The sequence below is a fragment of the Anomaloglossus baeobatrachus genome, chromosome 4 (genome assembly GCF_048569485.1).
Source record: "Anomaloglossus baeobatrachus isolate aAnoBae1 chromosome 4, aAnoBae1.hap1, whole genome shotgun sequence".
NCBI lineage: Eukaryota > Metazoa > Chordata > Amphibia > Anura > Aromobatidae > Anomaloglossus > Anomaloglossus baeobatrachus.
In genome coordinates, this window is record NC_134356.1 from 26,090,677 (window position 1) to 26,111,945 (window position 21,269).

At 46.7% G+C, this 21,269-nt stretch overlaps 1 pseudogene; it reads left to right on the forward strand.

Moving 5' to 3' along the window:
* Window positions 1-4,543: 4,543 nt before the first annotated feature.
* On the forward strand, window positions 4,544-12,449 carry LOC142302287 (E3 ubiquitin/ISG15 ligase TRIM25-like; annotated as a pseudogene).
* Window positions 12,450-21,269: the final 8,820 nt, after the last annotated feature.

The following is a 21,269-nucleotide window of genomic DNA, read 5'->3' on the forward strand; positions in this document are numbered from 1 at the left end:
TTGCAGTACCCTGGAGCTGTAGGTAAAAGGAACCCATAAAAATAAAAAAATTATGTGTAAGGGAGAATTCGAGGAGACGCAACACCAGCCCACGAAAATCCGAAGGCATATCAGCCATATCCAAATGAAATTTGGTAGCTTCAATGCCATCTTTATGAATGATACTGGTGTATAGTGACTCAACGTCTCCAGTCACCAGTATCGTATCATTGCCAACATATAAACCGTCGATCTTCCTAAGGAAGTCGCCGGTATCCTTGATGTATGATGGTAAACTTTCAACCATCGGCTGAAGAATGGAATCAATCCAACGGTTGACTTTTTCAAGGAAATTGCCGCATCCCGATATAATCGGTCTACCTGGGGGTATGGAGGCATTTTTATGTACTTTAGGCAATAGATAGAAAGTGGCAATTGTTGGTTCGGCCACCAGTAGCGCCGAAGCCAGCCCCCTGTCGACAACACCGCCATCTGCTGCTTCACCAATGATTTTTTTAAGTTGTGATGTAAATGAAGAGAGGGGATTGAAAGTCATTTTTTTATAGCATGTTTCATTTTTCAGTTGTTTAAATGCCTCTCTCTCGTACATTGTGGTGGGCCAGATGACGATGTTGCCGCCCTTGTCTGCTGGCTTCAGCACCACTTCTGGAAGCTCCTTGAGTTCCCGTAGTCTCAGACGTTCAGCTCTTGATAGATTATCTTTCCGTATTATAGGAGAAATTTTCTCCAATTCTTGGGTAACTACTTTAACAAAAAGTTCCACATTGGCACAAGTTGCCAACGGAAGGAATTTTTTGGAACGAGGTTTGATGGAGGAAGGAATCTTACCGCTAATCTCAGTGTCATGTTCTTCGGCCAGTTCCTGAAGTATATTTATCGCAGTTTGTTCCTCTGCTGTAGGAAATAAAGAATGTAACGTGTCATCAAAAAAATGTTTTTTGAAAATAATTGACCTTGCAAATATATGCAGGTCTTTGATGACAGAAAACAAATCAATATTTGCAGCAGGGGAAAAGGACAGACCCTTTTCCAACAATTGCAAATCAGTACTGGATAGTTGGTGCGAACTTAAATTAATTACCTTATTGTCTGCTTTACGATATCCAGATCCATTTTTATAATTAAAAAATTTGCGGTTTGATCGATTTCCTCCATCCAATCTCGCCCCAGAACGTGTGATGACCCCAGACATAGAATTGTCGGAGATGTCACTTGTGGTTGTCAAGGAGGATTGTGACGATGTCCTACTAGGTCCCGGATTACCTTCATTGGGTCTCCTCCATGCATAAACCAATTTCTTTTGAAAATTGCCTTGGTCTCTATTCAATTTGGAGGCCTGAGTTGAATGTATCTTTTTGACCACCTGCTCAAGTTTTTTCATAAGCGTGTCATCATAAACCTTTAGCTTCTCTTCAGGGCATATAGATCTAAATTCACTTTGCTTTATAACTGTCTGTACTCATGTGCCGCCCCCGTGTCAGCAGCCGGGCTGCTCGGATCCGGATCCGCGGTGGCTCGAGGGGTGTCCGGACCGGGGGGTCGTGTGGCCACTCGAAGGGGGTATTTACAGGGGATAGTGTTAGGGGTACTTTACATGTTGCGACATCGCTAGCATCGGCTAGCGATGTCGAGCGCGATAGCACCTGCCCCCGTCGCACATGCGATATCTGATGATCGCTGCCGTAGCGAACACTATCGCTACGGCAGCTTCACACGCACATACCTGGTCGGCGACGTCGCGGTGACCGCCGAACAATCCCTCCTTAAAGGGGGAGGTGTGTTCAGCATCACCGCGACATCACCGCGACGTCACTAAGCGGCCGGCCAATAGAAGCGGAGGGGCGGAGATGAGCGGGATGTAACATCCCGCCCACCTTCTTCCTTCCGCATTGCCGATGGACGCAGGTAAGGAGATGTTTGTCGTTCCTGCGGGTTTACACACAGCGATGTGTGGTGCTGCAGGAACGACAAACAACATCGTACCTGCGGCCGAATCGACATTATGGAAATGAACGACATTATGCAGATGAGTGATATTGTACGCTTCTGCGCTCGTTCATCGTCGCACCTAGGATTTACACGTTGCAATGTCACTACCGGTGCCGGATGTGCGTCACTAACGATGTGACCCTGACGATATATCGGTAGCTATGTCGCAACGTGTAAAGCCCGCCTTAGAGTTCGTGATGCCACCCGTGGTATGTGGTAATGTGGAGTACCACCGCTACAGTTGGGAGTACCCGGGGTGATGACGGGGGCAGCCAGGTGTTGCGACCCTCCACAGGTAGAGGTTGACTCGCCCACCCCAGGGCTCTGGGACACCTGGTGCCGGGCCGGACTAGTCCGGGGGTAGTCAGCGGTGGCAGGGCCCGGCTCCGTGCCCTGGCGGGGTCAACTAATATGGCGGTTTTGATGGGGGATGGTGAGATTAAAGTTTATATTATATTCATGACGCCACCTGTGGATTGCGGCTATGGAGCCGTCGCTGCTGGATAGGGCCTCCGGGGCTGATGGAATGGCAGCTGGGATGGTTCTGCTCCCCACAGGTGGAGCGGTACCCCGGGGTAAACATTGGTGCTTATGAGAGTCTATGCAGTGGTGGAGGCGGTGCAGGGCCGAATGACGGAAGCGACACCAGGAGTTGCAGTTTCAACGTCTTTACTCACTGTTTCTGAGTCCAGTTGCCCAATGGTATGCTGGGATCCACTGTCTGGGACCTCCACCGATCCCAGGTATTTCTTAGGGTTAATACCGGTGCACCACTTTGATGTCTCCTTCCTTGGCTGGCTTCACAGCCTTGACTTTGATAGTTGAACTAGTCTTGGCCTCTACCATAGAATCTGGACAAGGGGACTTGCCTGACTGGAATCTTGTCCTCTTCCCAGGGAATCTACAGCAGGTTGTGGCCCTGGGCGCTTGCAACCACCCTGGGCCTTCGGTGTTTACTTTAAGAAATGTCTCTCTTCCCTTAGTTTCTAGGGACCGTCCCTGAATGCAGCCAGATCCCTCCACTCGATCTTCCAGTGGAACAGGCCACGAGCTAATAAGCCTGCCGTGGCCCTGGAATCCTTTCTTCTCTGTCTGTGGTGTCACCTGGGCCTAGCTGGGCCCCAGAATCTCCACCAGGAAACTTCTCTCTCTCCTTTCTGCTCCTGACTGACTAGAGTACTACTCTACTTCACTTCTCCTGAGGTAACTACCTCCCTCTCCTCCTCCCTCAGACTGTCTGTTTTCCTTGTACTTGAACTTCCTGTTCCTACTCTCCCTTTCAGTTGGCTCCTCCCCCTTTCCCTGTTGCTAGGCCCCACCCTATGGGAGAAGAGATGGGTCTTACGGACCCCCCCACGCCTACAGCATGGGGAAGTAGCTGCCACTATCTCCGGTCCCAAAATATGCCTGACAATAGGTGTAGTGGGAATTTGCCTGTGGACCGGTATGTACCCTTGTCCTTACCCAGGATGGGACATCACACCTCTGGATGAGGTGCAATATCTCTGTGGCGACAGAAGCCTCGGGCGCCACAGGGGGATGCCCCGGGACTCGGTGATGGGGACGGAAAGTGCCGTTGGGGGATGACAGGGTCAGTTGCATACTCACTCAGTTCATGAAGCAGACACCGACAACTTGGAAAACCAAAGTTCTGGACACTGCTGCCGCCGAGGGGAGCTAGTTTGGGTCCCGTCCCCGATGGTGTTGCCTGATGATCTGTGACCTCTTCCCTGGCACTTTGTCTACTTATTAGTTGGCCCCAGTAGCATAAAACTAATTGGGTCCTACTCCCCAGTGTAGCTAATTGAGGGAGCTTGCTCTCAGGGTTCACGCTTGGGATTTCCTGAACCATTTTGTGGAAAGTCCTATTCCCCTCGTTGCGCTAGTACCCCAATTTTGGAGCAGGTGGAGAGCAGATCTTGAAGGCTCCGTTATCGTCGGGTGAAAATTCAGGTTGCCTAAAGCTACTCCCTGACTCAGGGTCCACGTACCCAGTCGTGCCTTGTTCCCAGCCTGGTGATGGTGTAAGGCCGCCGGCTGTCCTCCTCGACAGTTCCGTGCCCCTTGCCATGATCCCCTGCGACCGGGGGTCCAGCTCCTACTAGGCCCAGACCACAGTCTGCCACCTAGTTACTTCCAAGGAGCCCGGCTCCTGACCTCCTCTCTCCTTCACCTCCAACACTACACTGGCCTACTCGTGACCTCCCCTTACCAAGCCCCCAAGTGGGCGACCCTATTCCTCTCAGGCCGTCCACTGGTGTGTCTGGTGGGTGTGGTGCAGAGTGTTCCTAGGATTTTGATTTGCTGGTTTTGGCAACACCACAAGTTGGGGACCCGTAACCAAGGAGGAGGTGGATATTGCACAGAAGGGCAGATTGCACAATACCCTGTGACGGCCTGATAGGCCAGGGCGTCACAGATACATATTTACAGGACTGAATACCTAAATACCTGTTACAATTCTGACACACCCTCTGTCTGCATAGTTAAATCAAACCTTTGCTTTCTGAATTTCAGATTCCTGTAGGTTCATCTCTCTCTTCCTTTGTCAGCCATGGCGTCTGCTATTCTGAGTGACAATCTGCTCTGCTCCATCTGTTTATCTATTTTTAAGGATTCTGTAACGCTGAGATGTGGACACAACTTCTGCCGGGTCTGTATTGATCGTGTGCTGGATACACAGGACGGGTCTGGAGTTAATTCCTGTCCTGACTGCAGAGAAGTTTCAGGAGCGGCCGGCGCTGATGAGGAACATAAATCTTCATAATGTCGCAGAATGATTCCTGATTACTCAGCAAGAACAAGAGGAGATCACCGGGATCTGCTGCACTTACTGTGTGGACTCTCCTGTACCTGCTGTTAGATCCTGTCTACACTGTGAGGCTTCTCTGTGTGAGAAACACCTGAGGGCTCACAGCAAATCACCAGAACACGTCTTATCTGATCCCAGCACTTCTCTGGAGAAAAGGAAATGTTCTGTCCATAAGAAGATCCTGGAATATTACTGCACTGAGGACGCGGCTTGTATCTGTGTGTCCTGCAGTTTGATTGGGAAACATAATGGACATAAAATGGAGTCACTGGATGAGGCCTCAGGAAACAAGAAGAAGAAACTGAGAAATGTTCTTCAGAAACTGACCACAAAGAGAGAGAAGACTGAGGACAGAGTCCGGAGTCTGGAGGAGCGTAGGAGAAAAGCTCAAGAAAAAGCAGCTGGAGAAGCCGAGAGAGTCACTGCCCTGTGTACAGACATCAGGAGACGGGTGGACGACCTGGAGAAGAAGGTCCTGAGTGAGATCTCAAGGCAGGAAAAGGAAGAGTCACTGTCACTGTCTGCTCTGATCCATCAGCTGGAAATAAAGAAGGACGAGCTGTCCAGGAAGATGAGGCACATTGAGGAGCTGTGTAACATGACTGATCCACTGACCGTCTTACAGGATCCAGACACCGGTGACTTGTGTGATCCTGAGGAGGAGGGAGGTGATGAGGACACAGGGGAACATGATAAACAGCTCCATGATGGAGATGACCTGGATGTGGCTGTGATCTCACACACATTACACACATTATGTGAGGTAATAACAGGTATAAGGAGCGGGATCTATGTGGAGGATCCTGCAGACATATTACTGGATGTAAACACAGCTGGTAATAATGTCCTTATATCAGACGACCTGAAAACTACGACCTGCACAGAAGAGAAGCAGAATCGTCCAGAAACAGCAGAGAGATTCCAGGAGGATCAGGTGATGAGCAGGAGGGGATTTACCTCAGGACAACATTACTGGGATGTGGAGATCAGTGCAGGTGCATGGAGGGTGGGGATGTGTTATCCCAGTATAGACAGGAGGGGGAGGCAGTCACTGATTGGAATTAATAACAAGTCCTGGGGTTTGTGGAGAGTGAGACGTATTAATAATCAATATTCAGTGATACATGACAGTAAAGCTATCGTGTTACCTGACAATATGTGCAGTGATAGAGTCAGGATCTGTCTGGATTATGGGGCCGGGCAGTTGTCCTTTTATGAGCTGTGTGACCCCATCAGACACTTACACACCTTCACTGCCGCCTTCTCCGAGCCCCTTCATGCTGTATTATATGTATATGATGGTTCTATAAAGATATTAGGGAGAAGCAGCAACTGGGAGAAACCATCAAAAGGCCCTGTGCGCGTTAGAAAAATGATTTTTCTCAAGAAATTTCTTGAGAGTCTGAAAGATTACCGCACTTGTGTTAAAAAAATGCACCATTAACGCACCGAAAAACACATGCGTTTTTACCGTGTTTTACCGCCTTTTTGATGCATTTTTTCTGCAGGTTGGTCCTTGCGTTATTTTACCATTATCTATGGCAAATAACGCAGGTACCTGCAGAAAAGAAGTGACATGCACATTCTTTTTGTCAAGAAATTCTGCAGAAAGAGTATTCTTGAGAAACAAAATGCAGCGTGCGCAAATATATATTATTATTATTATTATTTATTATTATAGTGCCATTTATTCCATGGCGCTTTACAAGTGAAAGAGGGTATACGTACAACAATCATTAACAGTACAAGACAGACTGGTATAGGAGGAGAGAGGACCCTGCCCGCGAGGGCTCACAGTCTACAGGGAATGGATGATGGTACAATAGGTGAGGACAGAGCTGGTTGCGCAGTGGTCTACTGGGCTGAGGGCTATTGTAGGTTGTAGGCTTGTTGGAAGAGGTGGGTCTTGAGGTTCCTTTTGAAGCTTTCCACGGTAGTGGAGAGTCTGATGTGCTGAGGTAGAGCGTTCCAGAGTATGGGAGATGCACGGGAGAAATCTTGTACACGATTGTGGGAAGAGGAGATAAGAGAGGAGCAGAGAAGGAGATCTTGTGAGGATCTAAGGTTGCGTGCAGGTAGGTACTGGGAGACTCGGTCACAGATGTAGGGAGGAGACAGGTTGTGCATGGCTTTGTATGTCATGGTTAATGTTTTGAACTGGAGTCGTTGGGCGATGGGAAGCCAGTGAAGGGATTGGCAGAGTGGCGAGGCTGGGGAGTAGCGAGGGGAGAGGTGGATTAAGCGGGCTGCAGAGTTTAGGATAGATTGGAGGGGTGCAAGAGTGTTGGAAGGAAGGCCAGAGAGCAGGAGGTTGCAGTAGTCGAGGCGGGAGATGATGAGGGCATGCACTAATGTTTTTGCAGATTCTTGGTTAAGAAAAGCACGGATCCGGGAGATATTTTTGAGTTGTAATCGGCATGAGTTGAAGAGGGCTTGGATGTGTGGCTTGAAGGATAGAGCAGAGTCGAGGGTCACTCCAAGGCAACGAGCTTGTGAGACTGGGGTGAGTGAGCAACCATCAAGTTTGATGGAAAGGCTTGTTGGAGGAGATGAGTGAGGAGGAGGAAAGACAAACTCTGTTTTGTCCATGTTAAGTTTTAGGAATCGTGCAGAGAAGAAGGATGAAATAGCAGACAAATATTGTGGTATTTTGGTTAGTAGAAAGGTGATGTCAGGTCCAGAGAGGTAGATCTGTGTGTCATCGGCATAGAGATGATACTGGAAGCCGTGGGACTCTATGAGCTGTCCCAAGCCGAAGGTGTAGATGGAGAACAGCAGGGGTCCAAGAACTGAGCCTTGAGGGACACCGACAGATAGGGGGCGAGATGAGGAAGTGGTGTGAGAATGGGAGACGCTGAAAGTTCGGTTGGTTAGGTATGAGGAGATCCAAGATAGGGCCAAGTCTGTGATGCCCAGAGATGAGAGAATCTGTAGTAGGAGGGAATGGTCTACTGTGTCGAAGGCAGAGGACAGGTCCAGGAGGAGGAGGATAGAGTAGTGTCGCTTGGCTCTGGCGGTTAGTAGATCATTGGTGACTTTGGTTAGGGCAGTTTCGGTAGAATGATGTGGTCGGAAGCCAGATTGAAGCCGGTCAAAGAGGGAGCAGGAGGAGAGGTATGAGGACAATTCAAGATGGACATGCTGTTCCAGTAGTTTTGAGGCGTAGGGGAGAAGGGATATGGGGCGATAGTTTGACACAGAGGATGGGTCAAGGGAGGGCTTTTTGAGGATGGGTGTAATAGAGGCATGTTTAAAGCATGAAGGGAATACACCACTTGCTAGTGATAGGTTGAAGAGATGGGTTAGGGCTGGGATGAGGACTGCGGTGATGTTGGGGATGAGGTGCGATGGGAGCGGGTCCAGTGCACAGGTGGTTAGATGTGATCTTGAGAGTAGAGTGGAAAGATTGTTTTCTGTCATGGTGGAGAAGCTGGATTTGGAGGAGGAGGGATGAGTAGCTATGATGAGGGGCTGTGGTGATTGTGGGCCAAAGCTTGCTCTGATGTTGTCAATCTTCCACTTGAAGAAAGAGGCAAAGTCTTCAGCTGAGATGAGAGGAGAGGGAGGTGGTGCCGGAGGACGGAGGAGAGAATTGAAAGTGTTGAATAGCTGTTTAGGGTTGTGAGAGAAAGAAGATATGAGGGATGAGAAGTAGGTTTGTTTTGCAGCAGTGAGTGTGGACTTGAAAGTGGTGAGGGACTCTTTATATGCAATGAAGTGCTCAGTGGAATGAGACCTCTTCCATCTGCGCTCAGCAATTCTGGAAGCCCGTCTAAGTTCTTTAGTCTGCCTTGTGTGCCAGGGTTGCCTGTTGATTGTGCGGGTTTTGGTGTGTGTGAGGGGGGCAGCTGATTCGAGAGCTGCAGAGATTGTAGTGTTGTATAAAGTTGCAGCGGCATCTGCATCATGTAGAAATGCAATGTCTGTGAGGGGGAGAAGGGACTGAAAAAGGGCGTGTAAATCAATGTGTTTGATATTTCTGCGAGGGTGTGAAAATTTGTGGAGGGGGGTTGCATACTTGGAGAAGAGAGGGAAGAGAATGTGAGTAGGTTGTGGTCAGACAGGGGGAGAGGCAAGTTAGAGAGGTTAGATAGGGAACAGAGGCGAGTGAAGATGAGGTCCAGCGTGTGGCCATCTTTGTGAGTAGCTGCAGAAGACCATTGGGTGAGGCTGAAGGAGGAAGTGAGTGTTAGAAGTTTGGAGACAGATGAGTGGGATGTGTCAATGGGGATATTGAAATCACCCATGATGATGGTGGGGATGTCGGTGGAAAGGAAGTGTAGTAGCCAGGTGGTGAAATGGTCAAAAAAGGCAGTGGCTGGCCCTGGAGGGCGGTAAATGACAGCCAGCTGAAGGTTGGAGGGGGCGTAGATGCGTACGGAGTGCACCTCAAAAGAGGGGAGCGTGACAGAGGGTGGTAGTGGAATTGGTGTAAAGGAGCATTGGTCGGACAGGAGCAAACCAACTCCTCCACCATGCTTGTTAGTGGGGCGGGGGGTGTGAGAGAGTTGGAGACCGCCATAAGAAAGTGCAGCAGGAGAGGCAGTGTCAGAGGGGGTGAGCCAGGTTTCTGTGATGGCGAACAGATCATGAATGTAGGATAGTTTGTTGCAGACAGAGCGAGCGTTCCATAGAGCTCCTGTTAGTGGGACTGGAGGAGCGGGGGCTGGGTGAATGGGTATGAGGTTTGCGAGGTTGCGGAAATTTTTGTTAGGTTGTTGAAGAGGGTTTGAAGTGACAATAGGGATGTGGTGAGGAGGACCAGGATTTGAAGCAATATCCCCAGCAGTGAGGAGAAGCAGTGAGAGTGTTAGTAAGTGGGAGCAGGAGAGGCCATGAGATGGACGTGTGTGTCTGGAGACACTGGGTGAAATGTGGAGGAAAATATCTGAGGGGAAGGTGAGATGGGTGGGGAGGATGGAGGGAGAGATGAATAGTTCATTACTTGCTTTAGGGATCAGAGGGGGCAGTAAAAAGTGAAGTATTATAGGGGTGAAGGTGAATAGAAACACAAACATTGTTTACATTGCCTATGTATGCTGTTACCTTCCGGTCACTTCCGGCCCATCTCTGGCCTAATTCAATGCATCATACTTATATGGTGCATACTTGTATTGGTGCAGACGAAAAGTCTTGTGCAGACTTTTAGTTGCCCCACTATATACATATACAAGTGCACTCAGCTGTGAAGGGGTGGGTTGCAAGACTAACCCTTTGATCACTCAATCAAAAATAAAAAAAAAGAGATGCAGCTTAAATATATTTTTTTCTCCATAGGTTTTACTGGGCAATGTCTGCAGAAAGGTTACAACCATTTTCTCAAGAAATTTCTCAGCAAAAACGCAAAAAAAGCAGATAAAAACGCATTGTGTGAACAAGGCCAAATATAAGAAACTGGTGATAAAGAATATAATAGTGAAATGATCATGTGACTTTTGCTGATAATCTGATGCTAATATTATATCCTCCTGATCATATATCTATACGCTGCTTATAATTCCCTCTCAGTTACTAGAAGACATTTTTATACATTTGTTGTCTTCTTCTACAATGGAATCTCTGATAAGATTTTCTGCACTTTTTCTCCATAAATGAGGCGACTAGTAAAGGTCAGATCGGCTTTTCTTGATATAATCCTTGGAAATTGACTTGTTATCTATATTATTTTAATAAATTGCTCAACAGTTTGTAAGGAAACTTCTTAGTGGCCAGAAATTAGCGATTTTTCAATCTAATAGATGGATAATAAAGAACAGGTCACTTATATCTGACTCTGTTCATCTGATGATATAATTGTTATTGTCCTCCATTAATATCTGGGATTGTTGTGGAATATCTAATTCTTTGTCTCGGTCACACTGATTGTATCTTGCCTTTTATATTTTTTTTCTTTTGGATATTTCTGATTTATAAATTTGTATTAAATAAATCTTTTTTTTCCACAATCGTTGTTTGATTTAAAATGAACAGCCAAAAAGACAATAAGAGGTAAAACTAAATTGGATAAGTGCAAACAATAAAGCACATTCAGCCATTTCCAGAATTACATATAACATAAGATTCTCCAAGATCATATAACAAATTACCTCATATAAGTAAAAATACAGTGAAATAACAACCTGAAAAGACTTCATAGTGAAAGTGTACATCGCTGAAACATAAAAAGTAGAGTATACATTCCAAGTAAAGAGGAAAGAAAGAGCAGAAAAAACGAGACAAGGGGAAAGGGAGAAAAAAAAAGATTTAAAAAGAAAACGTAGTGAGTAATAGTGATGAGTGGAAGAGGACTAAAGGAATACCGTAGGCTCAGAGAGGGAAGGGAGGGGAAGTATCAATAAGGATGAGCGGCCTCTTCATTGTTCAGGTTTGTTGTGTTTGGCCTCACTTTACTCCAAGGTCCGGTCTGGGTACCCGAACTTTACTTGAACTCGAACCTGAACCCCATATAAGTCAATGGGAACCTGAATTAAGTGCTTTTAAATAGTCCTAGTAAAGGCTAAAGGGCTGACGAAAGAAAGCAAGTGGGGTAATAGCGGGACAATTATACATATCGTGTTTTCCCAAAGATAAGACTGCAGTCAGACTGCTGCACTGGACGGATGTGTAAACAAAATGAATATTCACTCTTTCCCCACCCACCTATGTGCCAGCGTCTGTGATTGGCTGCAGTCAGACTGCTATATACCCCCCCACTGTGTAAACAAAATTAATATTCACTGCTTCCCCCAGCCACCCTCTTTGCCAGCGTCTGTGATTTGTTGCAGTCAATCTGTTGTATTGTAATGTAGAAATAAATATATATATTAAAAAAGAAATAACATGGAGTCCCACCTATTACGCTAACCATGCCAAAGATAAAGCAGCAGCTGCAGGCTGATATCAGGATGGGAAGAGGCCAATATCCATGAATCTTCCCATCCTGATAATAGCAGTTCCCAGCTGTAAGCTTTAACTTGGCTAGTTAGCAGAAATAGACCCATGTCTTAAATAAATGAGTAATTGAAAATAACGGGATGGGGTCCTGCCCACTTTTTATAACCAACCATGGTAAAGCGTACACCTGGGAATTGGTATTATCAGGGTTTGAAGTGCCATGGTTATCTGGTCCTTACCAGCCTAAAAATAGGAGCCCCTATTGCCCTGGTGCAGTGGCAATCAGGGTAATACTTTTGGGGATGATGTCAGCTGTGACTTGACAACTAGCATCAAACCCAGGGGTTAATAATGCAGAGGCATCTATGATACACCCCCAGTACTAACCCATCATGTAAACAGTTAAAAAAAATATATTTTATTTTCAAAAATACTCCGTGACTCCCATCTTCACCAATTTAATAGAAAAACAAAACATAAAGATCCAGTGTAATCACTGAATCAGATGGAATCCAATAATGTGAACCTGAAAGACATAAAAAGAGAGAGGTTAAATAAATAAAAACAAGACACAATACCTCGTTCACCACTTTATTAGCTTTCAAGAAAAATCCTGCAGGTCCGATGTAATCCATTTCGATGAGTGACCCCATGACGTCTGGCGATCCTGTCTTCTGCTCCACTGAGCCACAACTAGTTCAGTCTCTGTCCAGGTGCTGATTATCTTTTGTCTTGTTTCATTCTTTTTCAGATAGCAGATATTTTCATTTGTTAATTTAGTCTGCCCTATCACCTTGTGGGTGCTCCTATTTAAGGCTAGGTTCACATTTCCGTTGTTTTGCATCAGTCACATGCGTCGCTTGACGCATGTGACTGATGCGTTGTACAACGGATGACAAAGAACAGAATTTCATTGTCGGACTCCGTTGTGTGCGGGGGGTGGAGTTCAGGGTGGGTGGAGCCGAGCAGGGCCGTGGCACTGAGGACGTCAGTGCAGCGGGGACTGCAGGGCTGGTGACAGGTGAGTGTGTGTGTGTGAGTGAGAGTGTGTGTGTGTGTGTGTATACATGCTGAGTGCGGGAGGGGGCAGAGCCGAGCGGGGAAGTGTTGGGCTCCCTGCACAGCCAGGGTAAATATCGGGTATAAGCAAAGCACTTTGCTTGGTTACCCGATATTTATCTTGGTTACCAGCATACACCGCTTAGGGCTGGCTCCCTGCACACGTAACCAGTGTAAATATCGGGTAACTAACCAAAGCGCATTGCTTAGTAACCCGATGTGTATCCTGGTTACGTGTGCAGGGAGCCAGAGAGCATGCGCAGCGAAATCCTATGGATCACGCTGCTCCAAAAACGTTACAGGCTGTGTTCCTTGGCCCCGCGGTCAGTCATTCCACGACTGATCAGCCGGGCGGAGGGTGCAACGCAGCATCATCAGTAACAATCCGCCGCTCATACAAGTCTATGGGAACAACGGAATCCGCCAAAGATTGTGACTGATACAATTTAACGGAAGTGTGAACCTAGCCTAAACCTTTCCTTTGCTGATCTTTCTTGCTAGTGATATTCTACCTGTCACTTCTACCTATCCTACTCCTTCCTGCTTTCTATTACTAGGAAAGAGGCATATCTTTCTTGCAGTAGTACTTCTCTTTTTTTTCAAGGTTTACGTTTTTTTCTCTTAGGGATTCTATCTCTGCATGCCTTCCAGATTCAGGGTTATAGTACTCGGCCCCTTTCCCCCGGTACCTAAGGAGGTATGAGGAACTCGATGGCTGATTAGGAAGCCAGGTCCGAGTTGTCATCTCCTAGTCTAGCAGTTAGGTTTATTCCAGCCCACGCAGGGCCACTAGGGACTGTGCAGTTAGGAACTTTAGTCTGTACAAGAACAAGTTGGGTCAGTTGTGTTAGATCATAGATAGGCCCTAGCTTCCCGGTTGAGTTACTATGAGTGCATAAAATTATCACCAGCCCTCTCCATTTTGTTGGGGAGGTAGGTGCAGGGGTTTTCAAGGTACTCACTCAGTCCCAGAATAATCACACCGACAGCTTGTATACCAAACTTCTGAGCACCACTGTAGCTATCGGGGAGCATGCCTGGATCCATGCCCCTGGTGTTGTTGTTGGTCTGTGGCCCTATTCCTGGCACCTTAGTCTCAATTGGACCCGTTGGTATGAAACTCTCCGGGTCCCGCTCACCTGTATGGCTAACGGCGTGAGCTTGCTCTCAGGGTTCACGCGTAGGATTTCTTTGGACTGTAGTGGGAAAGTCCTATCCCATTGGTGTACTAGTACCCCGATTTTGGAGTGGCTTGGGGATGACACTTGAAGTCTTAACTCCCGTTGGGTAAATTACCAGAATGCGTGAAGCTACTTTCCGGCCTGGGGTCCACGTACCCCATCGTGCCCTGGCCCCAGCCCGGTGATAGCTCAAGGCCACCGGCTGCCCTCCTCGGCAGTCCGTGCCCCTTGACACTATCCCCTGCGATCGGGTTCCAGCTCCTACCAGGCCCAGACCAAGGTCTGCCACCTAGTATCCAGGAGCTCTCCTCACTCCACTCTCTCAACTCTACACACTCTACTCAACTCTACTGAACTGAACTGACACTTTCCTCACTTTCCCCTCACCAGCCCCCTATGTGGGTGGCCTTATTCCCTTCAGGCCTCCCAATGGTGTGTCTGGTAGGTTCAAGTGGGAAGTGTTCCTAGGATTTTGATTGACAAGCTATTAACAACACCAAAGGACCGGGATCCATTAACCAAGGAGGGTGGATACCGTGCAGAAGGGCAGATTGTACAATACCCTGTGACGACCTGATAGGCCAGGGTGTCACATTATCACCAACCCTCTCCATTTTGTGTGGGCCAAGAAGTAGTTATTAGCGAGGACTACCATGCTCGGCACTCAAAACGAGCAGGTCAGATGCTTGGATGGGCGCAACTCGAGTAATGAGTATAATGGAAGATAATAGGACACTCAAGCATTTTTCCAGAAGATCTTGGTTGTGCAATTATGGTCCCTATCTTTGGAGGTGGCAGAGATCAAGTTTTACCAACAACATACACTTTATGAGACTACAGAGGTTTTGGTTTATCAGTAGGACTCTTCTGAGCCTAAAGTAAAATTATCACAACACTACTGCGTTCAATTCAGACGTTGGAGTCTTGCTAGGTAAGAGGAAGTACCAAGTGAGCGGCGAAAGGTAAGGGGACACCTGCGTCTAGGGAAGGGGGAGATGGTGACACCTGACCAAACCTACAGCTGATCCCTGGGGTCCCTCACCACCTTTGAATAGGTTCTGCACCTATGGTCCAAGCCGGATACCTGACTCTAGGTATCCCTAGTGCTGGACCCTAAATAGGGAATAGATGTAATCATCTCTTTGTCAACCTCACTAAACGCTAAAGGAAGACACAAATAGGACACACAGGGGGAAAATGAATGAACTACTTATCTACAGATGACTCACGTAGAAGTTCAGCAAAGTTTTCAGCAATGATACAACAGAGGGGTACAAGACACCTACTTGCAACCAAGGCTTCAATGAACTGAAAGATATCACCAGCACCAGTCCAAGGAAGGAAGGAGTATTTAAGCACCAAGAGAATGCTGATGTACAGCAGCTGGGTGGAAGCTGGGTCCAAAATGGGGAGAGATTAAGCTAGCAGGAAAGCTACCTATACTAATGAATACTGACAGCAGGAACAATTTAAAGTCAGGGAGCATTCTGCACAGTCAAACGCTGTGACCTTCTATGGCCATGATTGTCTGCCACCCGTGACAGATAGGTATACATGGAGTAGAAGGAATCAAAATCACTGTTGTATATCAATGATTTTGACTCCTGAAGAAGGAGTTGTATAGATTCTGAAACGCATTGAATAATAAAATCACGAAGATTACTTCTCCCAAGTGATTTCCTCTATCCACAAGGCAGAGTGGATTAACCCTTACCTTCTATTCCACGTATACTGATTCATATCACTGGTCTGCGGCAGCCATCGTGGTAATCACTTCTGCTTTTTTGGTAGTTGTGACCCTTCCAACTACCCTAGGTGAGTGCTCCTGGGCATATTATTCTATTTTTCACCAGGATAAGACACCATCTGCACCTCTGTCTTTTTCAGAAATTATTTTACCCGTGACAGCTAGATGAGCAATTAAGATTACAATTATACCGTACTCGCCCTGTGGCCATCAGAATTTCCCTTCACTTTCCCCCTCAACATACCCACCAGTACCACAACTGATGTTACACAGGAGAACGACTGATGGTTTGACAACTTAGTATTCACTCTGACCAAATAACTGACTTCACAGGGCCACATGGCCATATCATCTTGACACTACGTGTGGTTCAAATTACCACAGATTATTTCATGACAATTGCCTAATATACATTTTAGCTCAAAAACCAATAAATGACGCATCTATAGGAAGGAGGCAAAGCTCAGAGCCTCATTTAAACCTCGTGGGTTGACAATGTCCAGAGCCACAATCCACTTGTCTCTCTCTGTGACAGCAATTTTTTTAATATTACCACCAGAATACAGCCATGGTGGACTACACTGACCACATATTTTCAGGATTTTCAGATCACAACCATGGTATCTTTTGAAATGACCGGGTATGGTCTTCAGGAGGGAGATGTCCTCCACTGTCTTGGCTGCGCTAATGTCCCTCACATGTTCCCTCACCCGCACTCGTAGATCCCTTGATGTGAGGCCAACATAAATAAGTTTACAACTGCATGTGGCATAGTATATCACGTGTTTTGTGCTGCAGGAAATGCGATGTCTAATTTCAAAACATCGTCGGGAGTCGGAGCTAGCAAATGAGTTACAGTGAAGGACATTGGCGCAGGCAAGACAGTGCCCACACGGGAAGCAGCCCCAACTGGGACCACTCGAGTTAAACAGATTGGGTCTTTTTACTACATAGTGGCTCTGCACTAGAAGATCTTTGAGATTTTTAGCCCTTCTAGCTGTCACCAAGGGAGCAGATGTTAGAGAATGTGCCAGAATCAGATCTGTTTGAAGGATGGACTAGTGACGTGCCAAGATGTCACGCATTTCCTGCCACCCGTAATTAAAAGTTGAAATGAACCGGGAAATAGGGTCCGTCACGATAGGTTTAGGTGGCAGATGTAATAAAGAAGGCCTACGGGTATGTTTGGCCCTGAGGTATCCCTTTTTGACACAACAACGACTGTACCCCCTCTCTGTAAATCTCTCTTTTAAATCGTCAGCTTGTAATTCAAATTTAGCATCAGAAGAGCAGATTCGTCGCATTCTCAAGAACTGTCCGGGCGGGATAGCCCTAATAATAGACCCAGTAAGGCCAGAGAAGGCGTGAAGGAGAGCATTTACTGATGTAGATTTACGAAACACATCCGTCTGTATTCTCTGATTCACGTCCACCTCCAGGCAGATATCTAGAAAATCAATTCGACTGCTGCTGTGTTTGTATGTTAATTTAATATTATAAGAGTTGGAATTAAGGCACTGAACGAACGAATCAAGCTGCTCCACCGTGCCCTGCCAAAACATCAAAATGTCATCGATGTATCTGAGCCAGCACTGGCAGCGGCCTGGACTCCCTCGTCGCCAGACACCTGTCATTCCAGTAACCCAGGAATAGATTGTCTTACGAGGGCGCACAAGCCGCGCCCATCGCAGTGCCATGCCTCTGAAAGAAACTGCAATAGGGTGAGTCCACTAAAAGAGAGCCCGTTACAGGAGAAAATGCACAGAAAATATAGTGTAAAGCCCAGGAGCTGGGAAGCACAGATTGCAAAAGGTTAATAAATCATTACTGTTGTATTAAGAAGTGGGGAAAACCCCTGAAGTACATTTTGCAGATTACAGCCGTGGAGCCAGCTGCTTCATCAAAGGGGAAGGTGAAGAGTGGTGTACACCTCCCACTGCGCACCTTTTAAATCAGTCCGCCTGCCACAAATGGCTAGGACGGAACGTTATTCCGATGTCCGGGTGTAACGGCGCATGTGCGAGCACATCAACCGAGCACAATGGCATCACCGCGGCAGTCAATGCGTCAAAGCGCATGCAAGGAGACCGAAACTGGTTGTCAAGGTATCCGCACATTCGCAGACACACCGAAAGACGCCGCAGCAAGGCACAGGGGCGTGGGACAGGCACAACCACATGGCAAGGGAATATACGAACCACTGGCATGAAGTAAGTATAGATCACAGTGGGATGTTAAACTACCATACTTGGGTGCTCGGTACTTGTAACTAGTGATGAGTGAGCACTACCATGCTCGGGAGCTCGGTACTGGTAACTAGTGATGAGCGGGCACTACCATGCTCGGGAGCTCGGTACTGGTAACTAGTGATGAGTGAGCACAACCATGCTCGGGTGCTCGGTACTGGTAACTAGTGATGAGCGGGCACTACCATGCTCGGGTGCTCAGTACTCGTAACTAGTGATGAGCGGGCACTACCATGCTCGGGAGCTCGGTACTGGTAACTAGTGATGAGTGAGCACTACCATGCTCGGGTGCTCGGTACTGGTAACTAGTGATGAGCGGGCACTACCATGCTCGGGTGCTCAGTACTCGTAACGAACATTTGTCTGCTTGGATGGGCGCGACTCAAGTACCCAAGTATAATGGATGTCAATGGGAAATTTGAGCATTTTTCTAGAAGATTTCCTGCAAAAATGCTCGAGTTCCCCACTGACTGCCATTATACTCGAATACTTAAGTTGCGCCCATCTGAGCATCCAACTGCTCGTTACTAGTACTGAGCGCCCGAGCATGGTAGTGCTCACTGATCACTAGTAACAACGTACTTGATGAAAACATTTGTGAAAGGTTAGACTGTTGCTGCCTTTTGCATGGCAGAATAAACACTTTGGATTACTTTTTCACCCTGAATTTGGACGCTGTCTCTTTTTCACTTTTGGACATACAACAATCAGGCAAGAAAATATGTCTGGTTTAGCCATTGGCATTAGCCATAGGTGAGTGAGACTGTGCACTGATCCATGCCTGAGTAATATTTACAATCTGTAGTTTTTCTACACTTGCAGAGAAATACTTGTTCCACTTGTGTGTGACAAAAACACTTGCCCTGCTGAATACCCTCTCCGACATTACGCTGGAGACTGGACATGACAATACACAGAGAGTAAACTAGGCCAGTTCTTGCCTCTGGCCCAATCTCCTGATAAGGCCTCGGGTTCTACTTGTGTTTTGCACGGATGAGTGAAATCCGATAAAACATCGGACCGCACTCGCACCAGTGCAAAACTATGGGGCAGTGTCCATCCGCGATTGATTTTTCATGCCATATCGGCCTGAGAATTGAATCGCAGCATGCTGTGTTTGACAGCGAGTCTTGGCTCGCACCCCCACAGAAGTCTATGGGAGCGTGTGAAATATCGCACTGCACTCGCATGTCATCCGACTGCAATTCAATATACGCAGAGACAGTCAGCAGAAGAGATGAGGAGAAAGTGCAACCTCCCTCTTCTCCGCAGCTGAGATACCATCGCAAGATCACATCACAGTCGTATGACCCTCGGCTGATGCTCGCAGCAGAGGGTCATGCGACTGATGTGATCTTGCGATCGTATGATTGTTTGATTTTAAGGTTAGTTGTATGGACTCGGCTATAAGATCATCTATTTAAAAAAAATGGGTATGTTTTAGAAAACGATGATGATGTGAAAGATGTAGCAGTAAACCTGTGTTTACCCATAAGCGGAGTAAAAACCTCAGGGATATTATAATTTGCAACAGGTTCACTTCAAAGAAAAAAAAACTGGCTTGACAATGCTATACCATCAGGCAATGTTAAATGTAGCCATTGCTCTTTTTGAAAGGTACATCTAAAAATTAACCCTTTAAAATTGGGCTCTTATCATCATGGAGTAAAACAATTTATTTCATGCCGCACCAATTTTGTAGTGTATGCTATTTTCCGTCCTTGTGATTTTATTACAGTGTGTCTACCCATATCCTGTCCACCGCCATTAACTTGAGAACGGCGGCAGCTATGGGCATAGAAGTGGTGTTTAGGTATAGTAAAGTAGCCATGCGCTACGCAATAAAACCACCTATAGCGCCACCTGGTGGAAAACAACGGAGTTAGCATTTTTATCTCGAAAACGGAACGAGATAAAGGAAAAAAAGTGAATTACAAAGTTGCAGGCATCATCAATTCAATACGAATCGACACCTTGCATACAGAAATGCTATGATATGAAACCCATGAGCCCCCCAAAACATTGCATGCTGGTCACGCATATGGCGCTCATTTAACTTTGAGGCTCAAAGTGGCCCCCGTCAGCTGCAATGCACATCTGCACTCTGCACAGCATACTGTATCTTGCTGCACGCTGTGCAATATGGTAGGTGACACGTTTGCACAAGCATCTGTGATATATCGTCGTAGGTCCTGCAATGTTGGTGGAGGGGTCGTATACACCTGCTGTTTGATGTGACCTCACAGAAAGAAGTCCAATGGGGTCAGGTCAGATGAGTGTGGAGGCCACTCCACACAGCCACCATACCCAATGACTTGTAGGAAGGTCTCCATGAGGTATCGCTTCACGTCCGCAGTCTTGTGAGTTTTACACGTTCTAATTAAAACCTTTTTTGTATGCAAGGTGTCGATTTGTATTGAATTGATGACACCCTACAACTTTGTAATTCACTTTTTTTCTCTATTTCGTTCAGTTTTCAAAATAAAAATGCTAACTCCGTTGTTTTCCACCAGGTGGCGCTATAGGTGGTTTCATTGCGTAGCGCATGGCTACTTTACTATACCTAGACACCACTTCTATGTCTATAGCTGCCGCCGTTCTCAAGTTAATGGCGGTGGACACACTGTATATTGGAAAAACTATAAGACCCATATGTATTAGATTCAGGCAACATTTTCATTCAATTACCACGGGAAAAGGAGCCACTAGACTCCTTAATCATATCAAGGAACAGCATAATTCAGACCCCAGCGTTTTGCACTTTGCTGGTTTAGAAAAAGTTAACCCCCACCAAAGAGATGAGGGAATTATCATAAATATTATTACAAAGGGAATCCAAATGGATTATATCACTGGATGCATTGGGACTTTTAGGGTTAAATGAGAAGATTGATCTGTGTGCTTGGAAGTTAGAGGTTAGTGCTTCTCCAATATTTCGTCTCTTTGGAATTTGAGCTTTACTACTGTCTGAAGTTTAGCACCTGAAGTCCTGAAGAGTCTGTGGGGATGTCTTTCCATCACTGATTGCATGCATGTGAGTGGTGACGGATTTATTTTCTGCTTGGACTTTTTACTTTAATCTCTCCTTCTTCTCCGCACCTGTGATCCGATTCTTGCATAAAAGTGAAGATGACAGTCGCATGACACTTGGCTCACGCTCTCAGCAGAGTTTGAGCCGAGTGTCATTAGCATATCACATCCAATGCTCTTGCATCGGAAGCTACAGTATATGCCAGTCTGATCCCGGCCTTATGAAGCATTCGAGCCACCCTCACTGTCATGTTTGTCACCTCAGAACTGATAGACCAGACTTGTTGACTCCGATATTTTGCCTGGACGTCACCTCTTGGCTTTCAAATCGG